At 41.3% G+C, this 21,305-nt stretch overlaps 1 long non-coding RNA gene and 1 other non-coding gene across 2 annotated transcripts in view; one reads left to right on the plus strand and one right to left on the minus strand.

Annotated features, from left to right (window-relative positions):
• Window positions 1–21,305, plus strand: part of LOC132342194 (uncharacterized) — an 88,880-nt gene that overhangs the window by 2,446 nt on the left and 65,129 nt on the right. Inside the window, exons 2-3 of the long non-coding RNA XR_009490476.1 lie at window positions 14,080–14,292; window positions 14,445–14,560. This is a non-coding gene — a long non-coding RNA (uncharacterized lncRNA). The remainder of the gene's footprint in view (window positions 1–14,079; window positions 14,293–14,444; window positions 14,561–21,305) is intronic.
• Window positions 19,219–19,290, minus strand: TRNAC-ACA (transfer RNA cysteine (anticodon ACA)). The gene has a single exon. It is a non-coding gene; the product is annotated as a tRNA-Cys (tRNA).

Here is a 21,305-nt window from a genome sequence, read left to right on the forward strand (position 1 = left end):
ATTGACAAATATTTGAAAAAAAGAGAGAATGTCTTCATATGGCAGTAATGTAAATAAAACATTTCTGGAGAGCAAGTATGTATCAGGAGCTAGAAATATATGAACCTCTCATCCCATTCCATCCATGACATTAATCTTTACAGAATAATTGGATGTAATTTGTTGATTCCAGGAAGGAAAACTGGCCACTGGGAAGAACATTTTGACTGCTTTGACTCATGGAAATATATTACTTTTTCTGGAAACACATATATTATTAAAAATAAATCGATCTTTAATTTCTAAGAAATATGTGCAGATGGAGTACTTATAGTCATTTAAAAAAATAAAATCCTACTCTCAAGGATATAGAAAAATACTCTTCATGTGATATAAGTTTAAATATCATAGTATAAGACTCAATATATGATATGATCCTATTTTTCTATGAAAACTTTATCTACATGCATTAGAAATGCTGGTAGTGAATTCACCAATGTCTTCACATTATTTTTATTATTATTATTGAATAGTGGAATTTTGGTTGATTTTATTTTTTCTTTGTGTCTTTTTGTATTTTCCAAATTTTCTATTATGTGCTTTTATTTCACAGTAAAAATTTTTCTTAGAACAGACACACACAGATGTTTCCATTCAAGATGGCAGGATAAGTATAGGCATTTATCCCTATTTTCTTCCAAAATTCCTGTGAAATGAAGGGGAAGATGTTAAAGTGAATTTGAACATAATAGTGTTAGAAAAAAAGAAAGGCTGTCTCAGTGGGAACTGACTAGAGGTCAGTAAGCAGATGGATCCTATTTCCAGAAACCAGAGCGAAAGATACCTTAAACACACTCAGGGAAGACACTGGAGAAATGAGTCATTCTTCCCAACAAAATCCCTGAGTAACTGCAATCCAGTAAATAAACACAAAGAGTGGAAATAGGATATAGATCATCCAGATGGAGTATGAGTCTTGATATAACAAGAAAAACAAAGCACTAAAAGTACTGAAATAAAATATACAAACATTGTTTTGTTACTTCTGCCACTGGAAACCAACAATTTTTTATCTGACTCCATAAAGAGTATGAACTATCATACAGTAAAAAAATATCATAAGCAAAGTAAAATAGCAAGCAACAGACTATGGAAAAATATTTTCACATAAAGAATTGACAATTAGCCATAATTTATAGACTTTGTATAAACCACTCTGAGTAAGGCAGTAGAAAAAAATGGGTAAAGATATGCACAGAAAACTCATAGGCAATGAATACAAGTGACTGAAAACTTCTGAAAAGATGCTACATTTCACTAGTATTCAGGAAAATGCACGTTGAAAAAGAATATCCTTTTGATTCATCCATTGATATGGAGACATTACAAAGTTAGGTGGAAACCCAGAAATGATGCTGGTATGGGAACACAGGTATGCTTATGGATTTGGTTTGAGGGCAGATGCTGATGTATCCTTTCCAGAAGGCAACTGGGCAGCAGCTTTCATGCCTCTGACCCTGTTCTTTCACATCTATGGATCAATCACATAGGAGTATTGACACTTGCTCAGAAGGAATTCTCAGTGAAGCTTGTTTGCAGTGGCAAAAAACAGAAACTCCTTAAATACACATCTTTTCCAATAATTATAGCGTAGTCATATAATTGGAGAAGGCAATGGCACCCCACTCCAGTACTTTTGCCTGGAAAATCCCATGGACAGAGGAGCCTGGTAGGCTGCAGTCCATGGGGTCGCTAGAGTCGGACTCGACTGAGCGACTTCACTTTCACTTTTCACTTTCATGCACTGGAGGAGGAAATGGCAACCCACTCCAGTATTGTTGCCTGGAGAATCCCAGGGACGGGGGAGCCTGGTGGGCTGCTGTCTATGGGGTCGCACAGAGTCGGACATGACTGAAGCGACTTAGCAGCAGCAGCAGCAGTCATATAATAGAATTCTTTGAGGCAGACAAAAAGAATGAAGTTATCTTTGAAAAGATAAACAAAATTGACAAACCTCTAGCCAGACTCATCAAGAAAAAAAGGGAAAAGGATCAACAAAATTAGAAATGAAAAAGGAGAGGTTACAACAGACAAGGAAGAAATACAAAGGATTATAAGAGACCATTATGAAAACTATATGGCAATAAAATGGATAACCTGGAAGAAAATGGATAGATTCTTAGAAAAGTTCAGTCTTCCAAGACTGAACTAGGAAGAAATAGAAATTATGAACAACCCAATTACAAGCACTGAAATTGAAGCTGTGATTAAAAAAAATCTCCCCAAAACAAAAGCCCAGGACCAGATAGCTTCACAGGAAAATTCTGTCAAACATTTAGAGAAGAGCTAATGCCTATCCTTCTAAAACTCTTTCAAAAAATTGCACAGAAAGGAATACTTCCAAACTCATCTGTGAGGCAACCATCACCCTGACACCAAAACCAAAGACAACACACAAAAAAAGAAAACTACAGGCCAATATCACTGATGAACATAGATGCAAAGATCCTCAGCAAAATTTTAGCAAACAGACTTCAGCAACACATCAAAAAGCGTATATACTGTGATCAAGTTGGGTTTATTCCAGGGATGCAAGGATTCTTCAGTATACATAAATCAATCAATGTGATATACCATATTAACAAATTGAAAGATAAAAACCATATGATGATCTCAATAGATGCAGAAAAAGCCTTTGACAAAATTCAGCACCCATTTATGATCAAAACTCTTTAGAAAATGGGCATAGAAGGAACCTACCTCAACACAGTAAAGGCCATATATGACAGGCCTACAGCAAACCTTATTCTCAATGGTGAGAAACTGAGAGCATTACCTCTAAGACGAGGAATAAGACAAGGGTGTCCACTTTGACCACTATTATTCAACATAGTTCTAGAAGTCCTAGCTACAGCAATCAGAGAAGAAAAAGAAATAAAAGGAATCCAGATCAGAAAAGAAGAAGTAAAGCTTTCACTGTTTGCAGATGATATGACACTCTACATAGGAAACCCTAAAGATAGTATCAGAAAATTTCTAGAGCTAAAATTTAGCAAAGTTGCAGGATACAAAATCAATACACAGAAATCATTTGTATTTCTATATACTAACAATGAAAAATCAGAAAGAGAAATGAAGGAATCAATCCCATTCACCACTGCAACAAAAAGAATTAAATATCTAGGAATAAACTTACCTAAGGAGACAAAAGAATTGTACATAGAAAATTATAAGACACTGATGAAAGAAATCGAAGATGACATAAACAGAGAGATACTCCATGTTCCTTGGTAGGAAGAATCAATATTGTGAAAATGACTAAACTATCAAACACAATCTACAGATTCAATATGATCCCTATCAAATTACCAATGGCATTTTTCACAGAACTAGAACAAAAAATTTCACAATTCATATGGAAACACAAAAGACCCCGAATAGCCAAAGCAGTCTTGAGAAAGAAGAATGGAAATGGAGGAAGGAATCAATCTTCCTGACTGCAGATTATACTACAAAGCTACAGTCATCAAGACAGTATGCTATTGTCATAAAAACAGAAATATAGACCAATGGAACAAGATAGAAAGCCCAGAAATAAACCCATGCAACTATGGGTACCTTATTTTTGACAAAGGAGGCAAGATTATACAATGGGGCAAAGACAGCCTCTTCAATAAATGGTGCTGGGAAAACTGGACAGCTACATGTAAAAGAATGAAATTAGAACACTTCCTAACACCATACACAAAGATAAACTCCAAATGGATTAAAGACCTAAATGTAACATAGGGAGAACACTCGATGACATAAATCAAAGCAAGATTGTCTATGACCCACCTCCTAGAGTAATGGAAATAAAAACAAAAGTAAAATGTGGGACCTGATTAAGCTTAAAATCTTTTGCACAGCAAAGGAAACTATAAGCAAGGTGAAAAGACGGCCTTCAGAGTGGGAGAAAATAATAGCAAATGAAACAACTGACAAAGGATTAATTTCCAAAATATATAAGCAGCCCATACAACTCAATGACAGAAAAACAACCCAATCAAAAAGTGGGAAAAGGCCTAAACAGACATTTCTCCAAAGAAGACATACAGATGGCTTACAAACACATGAAAAGATGCTCAACATAGCTCATTATTAGAGAAATGCAAATCAAAACAACAATTAGATCACCTCACACCAGTCAGAGTGGCCATCATCAAAAAGTCTACAAACAATAAATGCTGTTTATTTATTGTGTGGAGAAAAGGGAATGCTCTTGAACTGTTGGTGGGAATGTAAATTGATACAGCCACTATGGAAGACAGTATGGAGACTCCTTAAAAAACTAGGAATAAAACCACCATATGACCCAGCAATCCCACTCCTAGGCATATACCCTGAGGAAATCAAAATTGAAAAAGTCACATGTATCCCATCATTCATTGCAGCACTATTCACAATAGCTAGAATATGGAAGCAACCTAGATGTCCATTGACAGATGAATGGATAAAGAAGTTGTAGTACATATACACAATGGGATATTACTCAGCCATAAAAGGGAATGCATTTGAGTTAGTTCTGATGAGTTGGATGAACCTAGAACCTATTATACAGAGTGAAGTGAGTCAGAAAGAGAAAGATAAATGTCATATTCTCATGCATATATATGGAATCTAGAAAAATGGTACTGAAGAATTTATTTGTAGGACAGCATTGGAGAAACAGACATAGTGGATAGACTTATGGACATGGGGAGAGGAGAGGGTAAGATATATGGAGAGAGTAAAATGGAAACTTACATCACCATATGTAAAATAGATAGCCAATGGGAATTTGCTGTATGTCTTAGGAAACTCAAACAGGGGCTCTGTATCAACCTAGAGAGGTGGGATGGGGAAGAAGATGGGAGGGAGGTTCAAAAAGGAGGGGATATATGTATATCTATGGCTGATTCATGTTGAGGTTAGACAGAAAACAACAAAATTCTGTAAAGCAATTATCCTTCAATTAAAAAATAAGTTAAAAAAAAGAAAAAAATTGGGAAAAAAAGCATGCACCAATTTCATATCTCAAAAATTTCTGCTAGGATAATTCTCCTCTCCACACACAAAGATATTTATTTCAGCCTAGGTTAACAGGAGAAAACTGGAAACAAACTAAAATATCCAATAGAAAGAAAAATGTAATTTGAAAGAATGCAGGAAAACCTACACATAATGATGTATAAATATTTCCATGATATATTGTTGAATAAAAAAGTGATGTAAAGATAAAAAAAAAAGAATGAAGTTAGAACTCTATATAGGAGAAGGTGATGGCACCCCACTCCAGTACTTTTGCCTGGAAAATCCCATGGACGGAGGAGCCTGGTGGGCTACAGTCCATGGGGTCGTGAAGAGTCAGACACGACTGAGCGACTTCACTTTCACTTTTCACTTTCATGCATTGGAGAAGGAAATGGCAACCCACTCCAGTGTTCTTGCCTGGAGAATCCCAGGGGCGGGGGAGCCTGGTGGGCTGCCGTCTATGGGGTCACACGGAGTCAGACACGACTGAAGCGACTTAGCAGCAGCAGCAGAACTCTATATACTGGCAGGGAGAGATCTCCAGGGTATGTTACATGAAAAAAAAAATACAGTCTTATTCCATGAAATTCAAATTTAAGATGGCACTGTTTGTGTGCACGTGTGTGTATATAAATACAGATGGAAACACATACAGGAATGCGTCTGAGAAGAAGCACCAAACTGTTCACAGTGGTTACCCCTAGGAGGGGACCAAATCAAGTGAGGGCCATTAAGGGAGGTTTCCTGAGTCAGGGTATATGTTTCTTTCTTTTTTTAAATTACTTCTTAGTGGCGTATAGTTGATTTACAATGTTGCATTAGTTTCTGCTATTCAGCAAAGTGACTCAGTTATATATCCTTCTATATCCACGCTTCTTTAGATTCTCTTCCCATAAAAGTCATTACAGAGTACTGAGTAGAGTTCCCGGTGCTATACACTATGTTCTCATTAGTTATCTATGTTATATAGATAGCTATATATGTATATATCTCATTATATATCTATGTCTATGTAGTAGTGTGTATATGTCAATCCCAATCTCCCAATTTATCCTCCTGCACTTCTCCCTTGATAACCACAAGTTTGTTTTCTACATCTGTATGTTTCTTATCATTAGACCTTCTACAAATGCCATGCATTATTTTGTAATCTTAAAAACCAAAATAGTGACTGAAATGGACATACTTTCTGTTTAGAAAAGACTCATTTTAAGAACAGATTGTCAACCGAACATTGTAAATCAACTATGAGAGAGAGAGAGTGATAGTGTTGGTCATTCAATTGTGTCTGACTCTTTGCAACCTCGTAGACTATAACCTACCAGGCTCCTCTGTCCATGGGATTTCCCAGGCGAGAATACTGGAATGGGTAGCCATTTCCTCCTCCAGAAGATCTTCCTGACTCAGGGATCAAACCTGGGTCTCCTGCATTGTAGACAGATTCTTTACCATCTGAGCCACCAGAGAAGCCCCAAATCAACTAAAATTTGAAAAAAAGTTTTAATTCCAAATCTCCAAAAAGAGAGATAAGAGATTGCCTTTGGAGATTAGGTGACACATTCAAAATATATTAGTATTGCCAAAATGTACTATTTTGGGATACTGCCTGGAGTTGGTCGAAGGAAATTATAAAATTCTCAGAGAACAAAATTAGCTTCTAAATACATTTGCTTGTTCCATGAAGAGAGAAAAGCAGTGTCAGCCAAGACCGAAGTAGGCAACAAGTACGTTTGACTCAGTGAATGAGTAGGAAGAACAATACATGTGGATAAGCATCCCAAGATGGAAGGAGGTGGGGGACAGTTGTGCTGGCTTCTGGCTGGGCAGAGGAACTGTACACCACAGAAAGTCAGAAGTTCCAGAGAGCCAGGACTGGTAAAAAAAGACGGTGATAGAACAGACACAGGACTGGAATCCCCTGGTGCCACGTTTCTCAGAAGGGCTGATCACACAGCCAAACACTCCTCAGACCCCTCTCACAGAAAAAAACAAAGAGGTGAGTTGATACCAGTTTGTTTTTGCCCTTCTATTTATCCCAAGATCATAATCACCTCCATCCTGCCCCTTCTTTTCCTCTGAGTAAACATGGTATGGGTGGCATTGTGATGAGTTTATGTGGGTTTGACCTGGTTTGCAATAATAAGGCTGCTTGTGTCATGTTGGAAGGCAGTTCAGACACAGTCAATGTCTCATGACACTGATACGTCTTCTCCTCTTCATTTTGCCGTTCTCTTCTTGGATTTCTTTCCCCTTTTGATTCTATCTGTGGTCAGGAAACTGCTAGTGAAGGGCATTAGCTGCCTGTATTGGCTATAGATGGCTCCCCAAGTGGCTTAGTGGTGAAGAATCGCCCTTCAATGCGGGAGACCCGGGTTCGCTATCTGGGTTAGGAAGATCTCCAGGAGAAGGGAACGGTTACCCCCTCCAGTATTCTTGCCTGGAGAATTCCATGGACAGAGGAGCCTGGCAGGCTACAGTCCATGGGGTCACAAAGAGTTGGCATGACTGAACAACTGAAGTTGCACGCAACTCTTTCCTAAATCAATCTGCCCCAGACTAGCCTGTGCTCTGTTGGCTCTCTCAAATCAAGCTGGCCCTACTGCATGAAAAGTGGGGGTGCTTCTCACCCTCTCTGAATTTTACTCATGTTTTGCCCTGGGATGCTGGCCCTTCTGGGCTGACAGTTGGATAATTCTAGAATGGATAGCCCCAGAGGAGGAGACGCTCAAGGGCATAGGAATGCTAGCACAGTGCGGAAGGGGGCAGTGCCTCTTTATCCAGGTGCCTGACTCCTGATAATGGTTCCTGCCTTCTCTACCTTAGTGCTAGAATTTAGAAGTGAGGTTTTGTTTTTTAATTTTAGTTTCGTATTGGAGTATAGTTGGTTAACAATGTTGTGTTAGTTTCAGGTGTACAGCAAAGTGATTCAGTTACACATATACAAGTATCTATTCTTATTCAAATCCTTTCCCATTTAAGTTATTACAGAATATGGAGCAGAGCTCCTTGTGCTGTATATCAGGCCCTTGTTGGTTATCTGTTTAAATAATGATGTGTACATGTCAACCCCAAACTCCCAATCTATCCCTCCCCCTATCTTTTTCCCTCTGGTAAGCATAAGTTCAGTCTCTGAGTCTATGAGTCAGTTTCTGTTTTTTAAAATAAGTTGATTTGTGTGTGTGTGTGTGTGTGTGTGTGTGTGTATATATATATTTAGATTCTGCATATAAGTAATATCACATGATATTTGTCTTTCTTTATCTGACTTCACTTAGGATGATAATTGCCATTATCATCTATCATCATAATCTCCATTATCATCCTAAGTGAAGTAAGTCCCTTCAAGGCTGTATATTGTCACTCATTTATGTGACTCATATGCAGAGTACATCATGTGAAATGTCGGGCTGGATGAATCACAGGTGGAATCAAGATTGCCGAGAGAAATATCAACAACCTCAGATATTCAGATGATACCACTCTTATGGGAGAAAGTGAAGAGGAACTAAAGAGTCTCTTGATGAGAGTGAAAGAGGAGAATGAAAAGTTGGCTTAAAACTCAACATTCAAAAAACGAAGATCATGGTATCTGGTCCCATCATTTCATGGCAAATAGATGAGAAAACAATGAAAACAGTGACAGACTTTGTTTTCTTGGGGTCTAAAATCACTGCAGATGGTGACTGCAGCCATGAAATTAAAAGACACTTGCTCCTTGGAAGGAAAGTTATGACAAACCTAGACAGCACAGTAAAAAGCAGAGACATCACTTTGCTGACAAAGTTCCATCTAGTCAAAGCTATGGCTTTTCCAATAGTCATGTACAGATGTGAGAGTTGGACCTTAAAGAAGGCTTGGTTTTAAATTGTGGTGCTGGAGAAGACTCTTGAGAGTCTTCTGACACTTGAAAGTCAGCAGGGAGATCAAGCCAGTTAATCCTAAAGGAAATCAATCCTGAATATTTATTGGAAGGACTGATGCTGAAGCTCTAATACTTTGGTCCCCTGATATGAAGAGCTGACTCACTGGAAAAGACCCTGATGTTGGGAAAGATTGAGGGCATGAGGAGAAGGGAGTCACAGAGGATAAGGTAGTTGGATTGCATTACTAGTGGATGTGAGTTTGAGCAAACTCTGGGAGATGGTGAAGGACAGAAAAGCCTGGGTGCTGCAGTCCATGGGGTTGCAAAGAGTCAGACACAACTTAGTGACTGAACAACAATCTCCAGGTCCATCTGTGTTGCTGCAAATGGCATTCTTTTATTCTTTAAAATGGTTTAATACTATTCCACTATATATATGTACCACATCTTCTTTATCCATTCCTCTGCTGATGGACATTTAAGTTGCTTCCATGTCTTAGCTCTGGTAAACAGTGCTGCATTGAACATTGGGGTGTGTGTATCATTTTGGACAATGTTTTTCTCCAGATATACACCCAGGAGTCAGTCTGAAGGATCGTAACTCTATTTTTAGTTTTTTGAGGAACCTCCATACTGTTCTCCATAGTGGCCACACTGATTTATGTTCCCGCGAATAGTGTAGGAGGGGTCCCTTTTCTCCACACCCTCTCTAGCATTTATTGTTTATAGATTTTTTTTATGCCCATTCTGATTGAAGTGAGGTGATATCTCATTGTAGTTTTGAATTGCATTTTCTAATGATTAGCAGTGTTGAACATCTTTTCATGTGCCTCTTGGCCATCTGTATGTCTTCCTTGGGGAAATATCTATTTAGGTCTACTGCCCATTTACCTGAATGATAACCTTGCCAAGGAGAGTATTCTTGGTTGTAGGTTTTTCCCTTTCTTCACTTTATTATTATTTTTTTTCTTTCATCACTTTAAATATTACGTGTCACTCCCTTCTGGCCTGCAGATTTTTGCTGAAAAGTCAGCTGAGAGTCTTATGGAAGTTCCCTTATATGAAACTCATTTTTCCCTTGCTGATTTTAACATCCTGTCTTTATTTTTAATTTTTGCCATTTTGATTACAGTGTGTCTTCTTCTGGTCTTCTTTGGCACTCTTTGTGCTTCTTGGACCTGGATGTCTGTTTTCTTTTCTTTCCCAGGTTAGATAAGTTTTCACCTATTATGTCTTCAAATATGTTCTCTGCCCCTTTCTCTCTCTCCTCTCCTTCTGGAATCTCTGCAATGTGCATGTTCGTATGCATGATGTTGTCCCAGAGGGCTTTTAAATTGTTGCCATTTCTTTTTATTCTTTTCTGTATTTTCAGTTCAACGTGAGTGATTTCCACTACTCCATCTTCCAGTTCATCGATCCATTCCTCTCTATCATCCAATCACTACTGATTCCTTCTGGTGCATTTTTCATTTTGGTTATTGTATTCTTCATCTTTGGTTCCTCTATTTTATAACTCTTTGTTAGAAACATAACTTCTCACTCTGCTCATCCCTTGTTCTCAGGAGTTCTTTGAGCACCTTTACTATCATTGCCTTGAACTGTTTGTCAGGTAGATTGTTTACTCCATTTAGTTCTTCTGTGGTTTTATCTTGTCCCTTCTCTTGGAACATATTCCTCTGTTGCCTCCTTTTGCCTAATTCTCTGTATTTGGTAAGTTGGTTATCTTGATCTTGGAGAAGTGGCTGAATGTAGATGTCCTTTGGGGCCCAGTGGTGCATTTCTCTCTGGTCATCAGAGCTATATGCTCTAGGGGTGTCCTCTGTATGGGCTGTGTGGACCCTTCTGTTGTGACAGGCTGACTACTGTGAACATGCTGGTAGGTGTTGGTGTTGGTCTGGTTAGTTGTCAGGTCCTGACTAGTGCAGAGGCCACTGGTCCACCGGTGGGTGGGACTGGATCACTTGCTATGAAGCCTGCGTCATCCTAGGGCTAGTGCTGGTCTATTGGCTGGTGAAGCCAGGTCCCAGAGTGACTGACTGTGGGGAAAGGGGTCCTGAAGCTAGTGTTGGCCTGCTAATGGGTGGGCAGGGTCCAGACATAGCTGGCTGCTGGGCTGCTATAGTCCTGGACTGATGCTCACCCACTGATAGGTGAGTCTGGATCCTGGGGCCTCTGGCTATGGGGCCCAAGAGGTCCCTGAGCTACTGTCAAGCTGCTGGCAGTAGGGACCTGTGGGACCTGTCCTGGCAGTAATGAATTAGAGGAAGGGTTCCAACATTGTGCTTGCTTGCTTCCATGTCCTTGTGATAGAATGAGCTCTGCTGCCAGAACTTGTGTCCCCAGTGGGAGTTGCAGTTGCCCCCTGCCTGTCCAGGAAGCCCTCCAGGATCAACAGGAGAGTCTGACTCAGGCTCCTTTCAACTGACTGCTTCTGCCCTGGGTCCTGGAGCATCTGAAATTTTACATTTGCCCTTTAAGAGTGGAGTTTCTATTTCCCAAACCCTTTGGCTCTCCCAGAAGTAAGCCCTGCCGGTCTTCAAATCCAAATATTCCAGGGGCTCATCTTGGTACAGGACCCTAGATCTGGGGAGTCTGATGCAGACAGGACTCCGACCTCTTGGTCTATAGGGAGAACCTCCACAACTATTATTATAATTATACTGCATGTCCACCACTCCTACCCATCTCCTTGTGGTTCCTTCTTTATGTCTTTAGTTGTAAATCTTTTCTGCTAGTCTTCAGGTTGGGCTCCTGATGGTTGCTCTATAAATAGTTGTAATTTTGGTGTACCCATGGGAGGAAGTGAGATCCTCCTCCTGTGTAAGGAGGGTCTTACCACTGTGCCATCTTGACCACTTCTCAGGATAAATAATTTAAAAAGTTTTTGTTGTTATTGAGTTGCTTAGTCATGTCTGACTCTTTGGGACCCCGTGGATTGTCGCCCAGCAGGCTTCTCTGTCCATGGGATTCTCCAGGCAAGAATACTGGAGTGGGTTGCTGTGCTGTCCTCCAGGGAATCTTCCTGACCCAGGGAATCTTCCTGACCCAGGGATCGAACCTGAGTCTCCTGTGTCCTGCCTTGGAAGGCAGATTCTTTACCACTGAGCCAAATGGGAAGCCTTTAAAAGTTTTAGGGGTTGTTCAAACAAGTTTGAAGACCATTGACTTATACCAATCTTTCTTTCTTAATGTTTTAGTATTGTCAAAACCAGCAATACTTATCTTTGGTGTTAAAGGTCATAATGGTGGTTACCTAACTGGAGTAAAAACAGAAATGGCTTGAAGGCGATTCTAGAGTGCACTCTATTGTCTACAACATCATGATCTGGATGGAGGTCACACAGGCGCATTCACTATGAAAATATATGTCAAGCTATATGCACTGGCTGTACCTTGCTGAATATATGTTCTATTTCAAGAAAAAGTTTACTTAAAAAAATATTGTGATTCTTTCACCCAACTAAAACCATGGCAACTCTTTTATGTTATATATTCATTCTCTTTTTATTGTTGCTGATAACAGTGACAATGTTCAGGGGAATATTTTGTCACTTATCAGGGGTGCCCAACCTCCGGGATCTAATGCCTGATGATCTGAGGTGGAGTTGATCTGATGATAATAGAGATAAAGTAAATGTAATGTGCCTGAATCAGCCTGAAACCACTCCCTGTCTCTGGTCTGTGGAAAAATTGTCTTCCACAAAACCGGTCCCTGGTGCCAAAAAGGTTGGGGACCACTGAGTAGCTTTTAGACTTTAGCCTGTGGAGAAGACACAGCTTGGTGTTATTCTTTACCGGGTTCTATCTTGTTAAGGATTCATAATCTGCAGTTTTTTTGGCTGATGAAATCGCTGAGAAGCAGGAGAATTCTGAATCTCATCATATGTCGCAAGCTTTCACTTGTGCTCGGTTTCTTGCAGTATTTCTTATTTTTGGCAGGACTGAGGCAGGGTATGAAATGCCAGGTGCACAGGAGGATTTTTTCATCAAATTGCAAAACCCGGTGCTTGACAGGGACCCTGTGAACCTTCCCTGTGGGCCCGCCCACTGGCTTCCAGAGGTGCACAGACGGCGCCCCCATGCAGGGGCACTAGGGAGCCCCAGCTGATTATGTGATGTCTCTAATTGCACCCACACCCAGGCTTTCACCACCCCCATCCCATGTAATTCCATCCTCCACACCCATTCCCACCATCTCCCAGGTATACCCCTCACACATAGACAGAACCTCAAGTTCCAAGACAGGCAGTCATTTCGGCTTTAGGCTTAACTGACTCCTTGAAAGTTTATCAGTAGATTCACATGTTCTTCAAGAAAGTCATTCACAGGCAGCTTCCATGTTATCCAATTCATACTTGTGGGTTTTACACATTGGCTGCTACAATTTTGTCTCTACAGTGTGAAAAATGACAATAAAATGTGGAGAAGCACCCTTTGAGGTTTACTAGGTGGAGAGCCCTCTCTCCCAGAGTGGGGACATCCTAGCTCCTGTGAGGACCAGCTGTTGATGTGAACCTGACTTCTCTCCCACCCAAAGGGGCCTTCCTTTATCCTATCTCTGTTCCCAGCCACTGGCCGCTTCTAGGTACACTAGGAGCCCAGCCTGGCCTCTGCCGCAATATGGCTGTTTCCGAGGAGGGGGTTTCCAGGGAAGGAGAGGGAGCAGAGCAGTGGGTACAAGTGACCCTGGACCCCGGCTCCATAGAAACAGAGGAGGAAATGGACTTCTTCCTCTGGTTTGCATACAGAGACTGACATTGTGTGACAACAGCACAGATCACCACATGTTTGTTGATCTGTTTCCTTGGTCTGGACCAGTTCAGGGATGTCAGCCTATATGGTGGAAACTGCAGTGAAATTAGATAGCACAAAAGTCCACAGGTGATGTTATCCAGTTTTGACCTGGGTTTATAAGATGTTGGACTTCCCTGGTGGCTCACACTGTAAAGAATCTGCCTGTAATGTGGAGATCTGAGTTCGATCCCTGGCTGGGGAAGATCCGTTGGAGAAGAGAATGGCTACCCACTCCAGTATTCTTGTCTGAGAAATCCCATGACAGAGGAGTCTGGCGGGATACAGTCCATGGGGTCACAAAGAGTTGGACGTGACTGAGTGACTAACACACTAGCTGGGAAGGATGTTGGAAATCAGTTAAATCCAAAAGTTTTTGACTTCTGGTTTTGCAGATATGACTTAGGGGCTGTGGGCCCCTCACCATCCACTCAGCAAGGTCAGATATGCACTGTATTCATTCAGGAACAGTAAGTGTTTTTGAGTTTGGGCCTTGAAATCAGAAGGGCCACAGCCAGGCTGAGACCCCTGTCCACCCCTCTGTGGCAGTGTGATATTGGGTGAGCTGCTGCTGAACCTACTGGAGCTTCAGTTTTCTTCTCTGTAAGGTGAGCATCATAACACGTACCTGTCCTGGTTGTTGTAAGAAGTAAATAATGGTAATGAGAGATATTCAAAGCTAACACTCATGCAATGCTTGCAACTTGCTGCGTGTTTGTCTAAGATCTTTTCGTGTATTAATTGAGGACTTGTGTTACAGACAGGACACCTGCAGCCTAAGAGGAGGACTTGCCAAGAGTTACAGTTGCAATCGGTGGCACCAGGGCCAGACTCCACACAGGGCCACCATCTTGACAACAGTGTCTGCCTCTCGTCGTGAGTAATAAACTATGGAGAGCTGGAATTAACTGAGCTTTAACTGTGTTCTAGGTGCTGTGCTAAGAACTCTCCATGCGTTATTGCAATGTAGTTCTTCCAGCAGTGTGTGGAGATGTGCTGTGTTACATCTCGTCTTTGTTGTTGTTGTTTAGTCTCTCAGTCATGTCCAACTCTTTGTGACCACATGGACTGTAGCCTGCCAGGCTCCTCTGTCCATAGGATTTCCCAGGCAACAATACTGGAGCAGGTCACCAGGCTCTCCTTCAGAGGAATTTTCTGACTCAGGGATCAAACCCGAGTTACCTGCATTGCAGGTGGGTTCTTTACCCTCAGAGTCTCTTATTTTCTTTTTCTCATCAAGTCTTAATTGTGAGTCAAAAGTATGCTCAGTAATTTGACAAATATTTGTGCTTTGCACATAGGATCTCAATAAAGATTAATTATGAGTCCTAACTAGAGATTTATTTTTTTTAGGATTGGAAGGGATCCAGATAATTTAGTCATTATCTTTCTCTGGTTTTCAGAAATGGGAAACTTCATCTTTCAGGAGTCACACTGAAGTCGTTTTTTATCTCAATCCACTGTTATTATTAGATAGTTCTTTGTTATGTTAAGTCAAAATCTACCTCCTTTCCAATATCAAGGAGAATAAATGGCTACTTTAAAAAATAAACTTATGAAAAAGAAAATGCTTTCATTTTCCAAACCCATGGAGGATTCTAGCTATCTATTTTAGAATATCAAAACTTCCATCTCTTCAGCCTGTAAATTTTCTCAACCATTTAATCTGTGCTGTGCCAAATCACTTCAGTCATGCCTGACTCTTTGTGACCCCATGGTCTGTAGCCCGCCAAGCTCCTCTGTCCATGGGATTCTCCAGGCAAGAATACTGGAGTGGGTTGCCACGTCCTCCTCCAGGGGAACTTCCACACCCAGGGATGAAACTCGTGTCTCCTATTTCTCCTGCATTGACAGGTGGATTCTTTACCACTGGTGCCACCAGGGAAGCCCCAAGCATTTAATTTTAAAATGGCTAATTCATAATTAACACTGTTTTCATATATATATATATATATTTAACATTTTAACATGACTATTTTTATTGCCTTGGATTAGGAAAACTTTTCTTCCTTGATGGCTCAGATGGTAATAAATCCACTTGCATGGCACAAAGACAGAAATATAGATCAATGGAACAAAATAGATAACCCAGAGATGAATCCATGCACCTATGGACACCTTATCTTTGACAAAGGAGGCAAAAATATACAATGGAGAAAAGACAATCTCTTTAACAAGTGGTGCTGGGTAAACTGATCAACCACCTGTAAAAGAATGAAACTAGAACACTTTCTAACACCATACACAAAAATAAACTCAAAATGGATTAAAGATGTAAATGTAAGACCAGAAACTATAAAACTCCCAGAGGGAAAAATAGGCAGAATGCACTCTGACATAAATCACAGCAAGATCCTTTATGACCCATCTCCCAGAGTAATGGATATAAAAGCAAAAATAAACAAATGGGACCTAATTAAACTTAAAAACTTTTGCACAACAAAGGAAACTATAAGTAAGGTGAAAAGACAGCCTTCAGAATGGGAGAAAATAATAGCAAATGAAGCAACTGACAAATAATTAATATCAAAAATATATAAGCAGCTCAAGCAGTTCAATACTAGAAAAATAAATGACCCAATCAAAAAATTAGCCAAAGAACTAAACAGACATTTCTCCAAAGAAGACATACAGATGACCAACAAACACATGAAAAGATGCTCAACATTGCTCATTATCACAGAAATGCAAATCAAAAACCACAATGAGGTATCATCTCAAGCCAGTCAGAATGGCCACTATCAAAAAGTCTACAAACAATAAATCCTGGAGATGGTGTGCAGAAAAGAGAACACTCTTACACTATTGGTGGGAATGCAAACTAGTAGAGCCGCTATGGAGAAGAGTGTGGAGATTTCTTAACAAACTGGAAATAGAACTGCCATACGACCCAGCAATCCCACTGCTGGGCATACACACCAAGGAAATCAGAATTTAAAGAGACTCATGTACCCCAATGTTCATCACAGCACTGTTTACAATAAACAACCTAGATGTCCATCGACAGACGAGTGGATTAGAAAGCTGTGGTATGTATACAAAATGAAATATTACTCAGCCATTAAAAAGAACACATTTGAATCAGTTCTAATGAGGTGGATGAAACTGGAGTCTATTATACAGAGTGAAGTAAGTCAGAAAGAAAAACACCAATACTACTGTATATATAACAGTATATATATACTAACCCAAAGAAAGGCAATGCCAAAGAATGCTCAAACCACCTCACAATTGCACTCATCTCGCTAGTAAAGTAATGCTTAAACTTCTCCAAGCCAGGCTTCAGCAGTATGTGAACCGTGAACTTACAGATGTTCAAGCTGGTTTTAGAAAAGGCAGAGGAACCAGAGATCAAATTGCCAACATCCACTGGATCATGGAAAAAGCAAAAGAGTTCCAGAAAAACATCTATTTCTGCTTTATTGACTATGCCAAAGCCTTTGACTGTGTGGATCACAATAAACTGTGGAAAATTATGAAAGAGATGGGAAATACCAGACCACCTGAACTTCCTCTTGAGAAACCTATATGCAGGTCAGGAAGCAACAGTTAGAACTGGACGTGGAACAACAGACTGGTTCCAAATAGGAAAAGGAGTATGTCAAGGCTGTATATTGTCACCCTGCTTATTTAACTTCTATACAGAGTACATCATGAGAAACGCTGAGCTGGAAGAAGCACAAGCTGGAATCAAGATTGCCGGGAGAAATATCAATAACCTCAGATATGCAGATGACACCACCCTTATGGCAGAAAGTGAAGAGGAACTCAAAAGCCTCTTGATGAAAGTGAAAGAGGAGAGTTAAAAAGTTGGCTTAAAGCTCAACATTCAGAAAACGAAGATCATGGCATCTGGCCCCATCACTTCATGGGAAATAGATGGGGAAACAGTGGAAACAGTGTCAGACTTTATTTTTTGGGGCTCCAAAATCACTGCAGATGGTGACTGCAGCCATGAAATTAAAAGACGCTTACTCCTTGGAAGGAAAGTTATGACCAACCTAGATAGTATATTGAAAAGGCAACAAAGGCTATGGTTTTTCCTGTGGTCATGTATGGATGTGAGAGTTGGACTGTGAAGAAAGCTGAGCACTGAAAAATTGATGCTTTTGAACTATGGTATTGGAGAAGACTCTTGAGAGTCCCTTGGACTGCAAGGAGATCCAACCAGTCCATTCTAAAGGAGATCAGTCCTGGGTGTTCATTGGAAGGACTGATGCTGAAGCTGAAACTCCAATACTTTGGCCGCCTCATTCGAAGAGTTGACTCATTGGAAAAGACCCTGATGCTAGGAGGGATTGGGGGCAGGAGGACAAGGGGACAACAGAAGATGAGATGGCTGGATGGTATCACTGACTTGATGGACATGAGTCTGAGTGAACTCCAGGAGTTGGTGATGGACAGGGAGGCCTGGCGTGCTGCAATTCATGGGGTTGCCAAGAGTTGGACACAACTGAGCGACTGAACTGAACTGAACGTATATATATGGAATTTAGAAAGATTGCAATGATGATCCTATATTCGAGACAGCAAAAGAGACACAGATGTAAAGAACAGTTTTGGACTCTGTGGGAGAAGGTGAGGGTGGGATGATTTGAAAGGGTAGCGTTGAAATGTGTATATTATCATATGTGAAGCAGATCACCAGTCCAGGTTCAATGCATGAGACAGGGTACTCAAAGCCAGTGCACTCGGACAACCCAGAGGAATGGGATGGGGAAGGAGGTGGGAGGGAGGTTCAGGACGGGGTGACACATGTGCACCCATGGCTAATTCATGTCAGTGTATGGCAAAAACCACCACAATATTGTAAAGTAATTACTGCTAAGTCACTTCAGTCTTGTCCGACTCTGTGCAACCCCATAGACGGCAGCCCACCAAGCTCCCTCGTCCCTGGGATTCTCCAGGCAAGAACACTGGAGTGGGTTGCCATTTCCTTCTCCAATGCATGAAAGTGAAAAGTAAAAGTGAAGTCACTCAGTCGTGTCCGAGCCTCAGCGACCCCATGGACTGCAGCCTTCCAGGCTCCTCCATCCATGGGATTTTCCAGGCAAGAGTACTGAAGTGGGGTGCCATTGCCTTCTCCAGTAAAGTAATTAGCCTCCAAAAAAAAAAAAAAAAAAAGAATCTACCTGTGATGCTGGAGACTTGGGTTCAATCCCTGGGTTGAGAAGATCCCTGGAGAAGGGCAGGCAACCCATTCCAGTATTCTGTCTGGAGAGTCCCATGGGCAGAGGAGCCTGGCAGGCTACAGTTAATGGAGTCTCAGATGACTGAGTGACTTTCGCTTTGCAAGGAGAGAGTAACTATCAATTATAATATTTTCCTGTTGCAAAAATGAATCTTCACTTCTCAAAGAAAGTAAGTGCTCAGTCGTGTCCAACTCTTTGCAACCCCATGGACTGTAGCTTGCCAGCTCAATCGTGGCTGACTCTTTGCGACCCCCTGGATTGTAGCCTACCAGGTTCCTCTGTCCATGGGATTTTCCAGGCAAGAATACTGGAGTGGGTTGCCATTTCCTTCTACAGGAGATCTTCTCAACCCAGGGATTGAACCTGGGTCTCCTGCATTGTAGGCAGATGCTTTACCAACTGAGCCACCAGGGAAGTCCATTGGCAGGTTGGTATAAACCTGTCAGGATTTCTGCCATAAGCTGTATGAGGTCACCGTGGAACCGCAATGCAGGGTTCCTCACTTGCTTCCCTCATTTGCAGGGCGTGTCATTCATTCACACAGGCACACTGTAGAGTTAGTAAAGTACAGCAGAAAGCATGTTTGCTAGGAGAACAAAGAACTAGAGCTCCTAGCATCCTTACCTTGTCCTGAAGAATCCCGGATGAGCCCCTAACATGAAAGGTTGCTGCTGAACCACAAAAGACGCCAGGATTCTTGGCCTCTGGAGAAGAAGAGTTCAATCTGAGGTCAGTGATGAGGCTTGATCGCTCAGACCTTTTGTGTAATAAAGTTTTATTAAATTATAAAAGAGATAGAGAAGGCTTCTGACACAGACATCAGAAGGGGATGACATGCTTACATGAATCTTCACTTCCCAAAACATCCCGATGAAGTGTTTTAAGTACAGGGAAAGGGTAAGGGGAGCCATCATGTGAAAAGGGCTAGGGTAACTGCGGTTTTTGAGAACTTGGTGGAAGGAAATAATAGATGTGACCAAATTTCAGACTCAGTAATCTATTCAGTTTTGTTGCTTCTACTGGACAGATTTCATTGCTCTATTTGAAAATGTGGAACATAGTTACATGAACAATTGTTATATATTCTCACGTTTCAGAAAGCAATGAAATAGGAAGAGAAAGTTCAGTGCCTGACCCCACCCCCCATGCCCCCAGAGAATCCTTTAGTTTCAACTCCACCTTCAGACTCAGGGGACAGGGGTCCACTCTGAGGCTGAGAGGAGGAGTGGGAAAGGGGTGGCAGTCCCCCAGTCCAGACAGCCTTGAGCACAGACATCAATAATCTTGTGGGGCCAGCTCTGGGGTGGGGAGATGCAGACAGGGTGAGTATAGGACTTAACAAGGTCTTTGCCCCACAGAGCCGACATGGGCACTGCCTACAGCATCCCACATACCAGATTCCCCTACTCAGCCTCAGGGAGTCATCCCTCCCCATCACGCCCTTAGGATGCATTCACAGCTCCTCTCAGTCTGCTGCAAGTTACCAATTGGTGATCCTTTTCCTCATAAGCAACATTGCTTAGAAACATATATGACATTTGACTCTTAACCAGGTTGCCAGGGGAACAGAGCTAGGATGTCAACCTCAGGGAATAGTTTCCTGAAGAAAAACAAAACATAGGTTAGCATTTACCCACAACCTAAATGCAAGAGCACAGAGAAACAGACTCTGCAGTTTCTAAACCTTGTCAACCTACAAGATGAGAAGCTAGATTTCCGACAACTAGGAAACAGGCAAGACCAAGCAAAACCGAAGCCCCTGTGTGGCTGAAAGTTGTCACAAAGATCTCATCCCTGACTAAGTGACTGCCTTATTTGCTGCTGTGTTTCTAGTGCCACACAGAATGTGTGTGGGGTGTGTGTGTGTGCTCAGTCACGTCCAACTCTTTGTGACCCCATGGACTGTAGCCCACCAGGCTTCTCTGTCCATGGAATTTTCCAGGCAAGAATACTGGAGTGACTTGCCATTTTCTTCCCCAGGGATTGAATTTGTGTCTCCTGCACTGGCAGGTGGGTTCTTTATCACCGTGCCACTGGGGAAGCCTGCCGCACAGAGTAGGTACTCAGTGAACGAGGCAGAATAAATGAACAAGTGAACTCATAAAAGACCCTCCTGAAGCTTGACAACTGAAAATAAGAGGGGCCCGATTAGAAGTAGCAGGACCTTTCCTCGATGAGTGAAGTGGAAGGTGATGCCCAGTAGGGGTGTGGGGACTAGTTTACTTAGAGATAAGTGCCATTCAAAAGCCACTCCCGGGGTCAACCCAGATAGACAGAAATATGTTAATTCTCCTTAGGCATTAAGGAAAATTAATGGAAATTTATGACAAGGAAAATGTATATAGTTGTTTGAATACTTGGTTTAAGAAGGCAGAGATGTCAAAAATTTGTGAAGATTTTTACCTACAGAACTGTTAAAATATAACTCA

Source organism: Bos taurus, chromosome 14 (genome assembly GCF_002263795.3).
Source record: "Bos taurus isolate L1 Dominette 01449 registration number 42190680 breed Hereford chromosome 14, ARS-UCD2.0, whole genome shotgun sequence".
Classification (NCBI taxonomy): Eukaryota; Metazoa; Chordata; class Mammalia; order Artiodactyla; family Bovidae; genus Bos; species Bos taurus.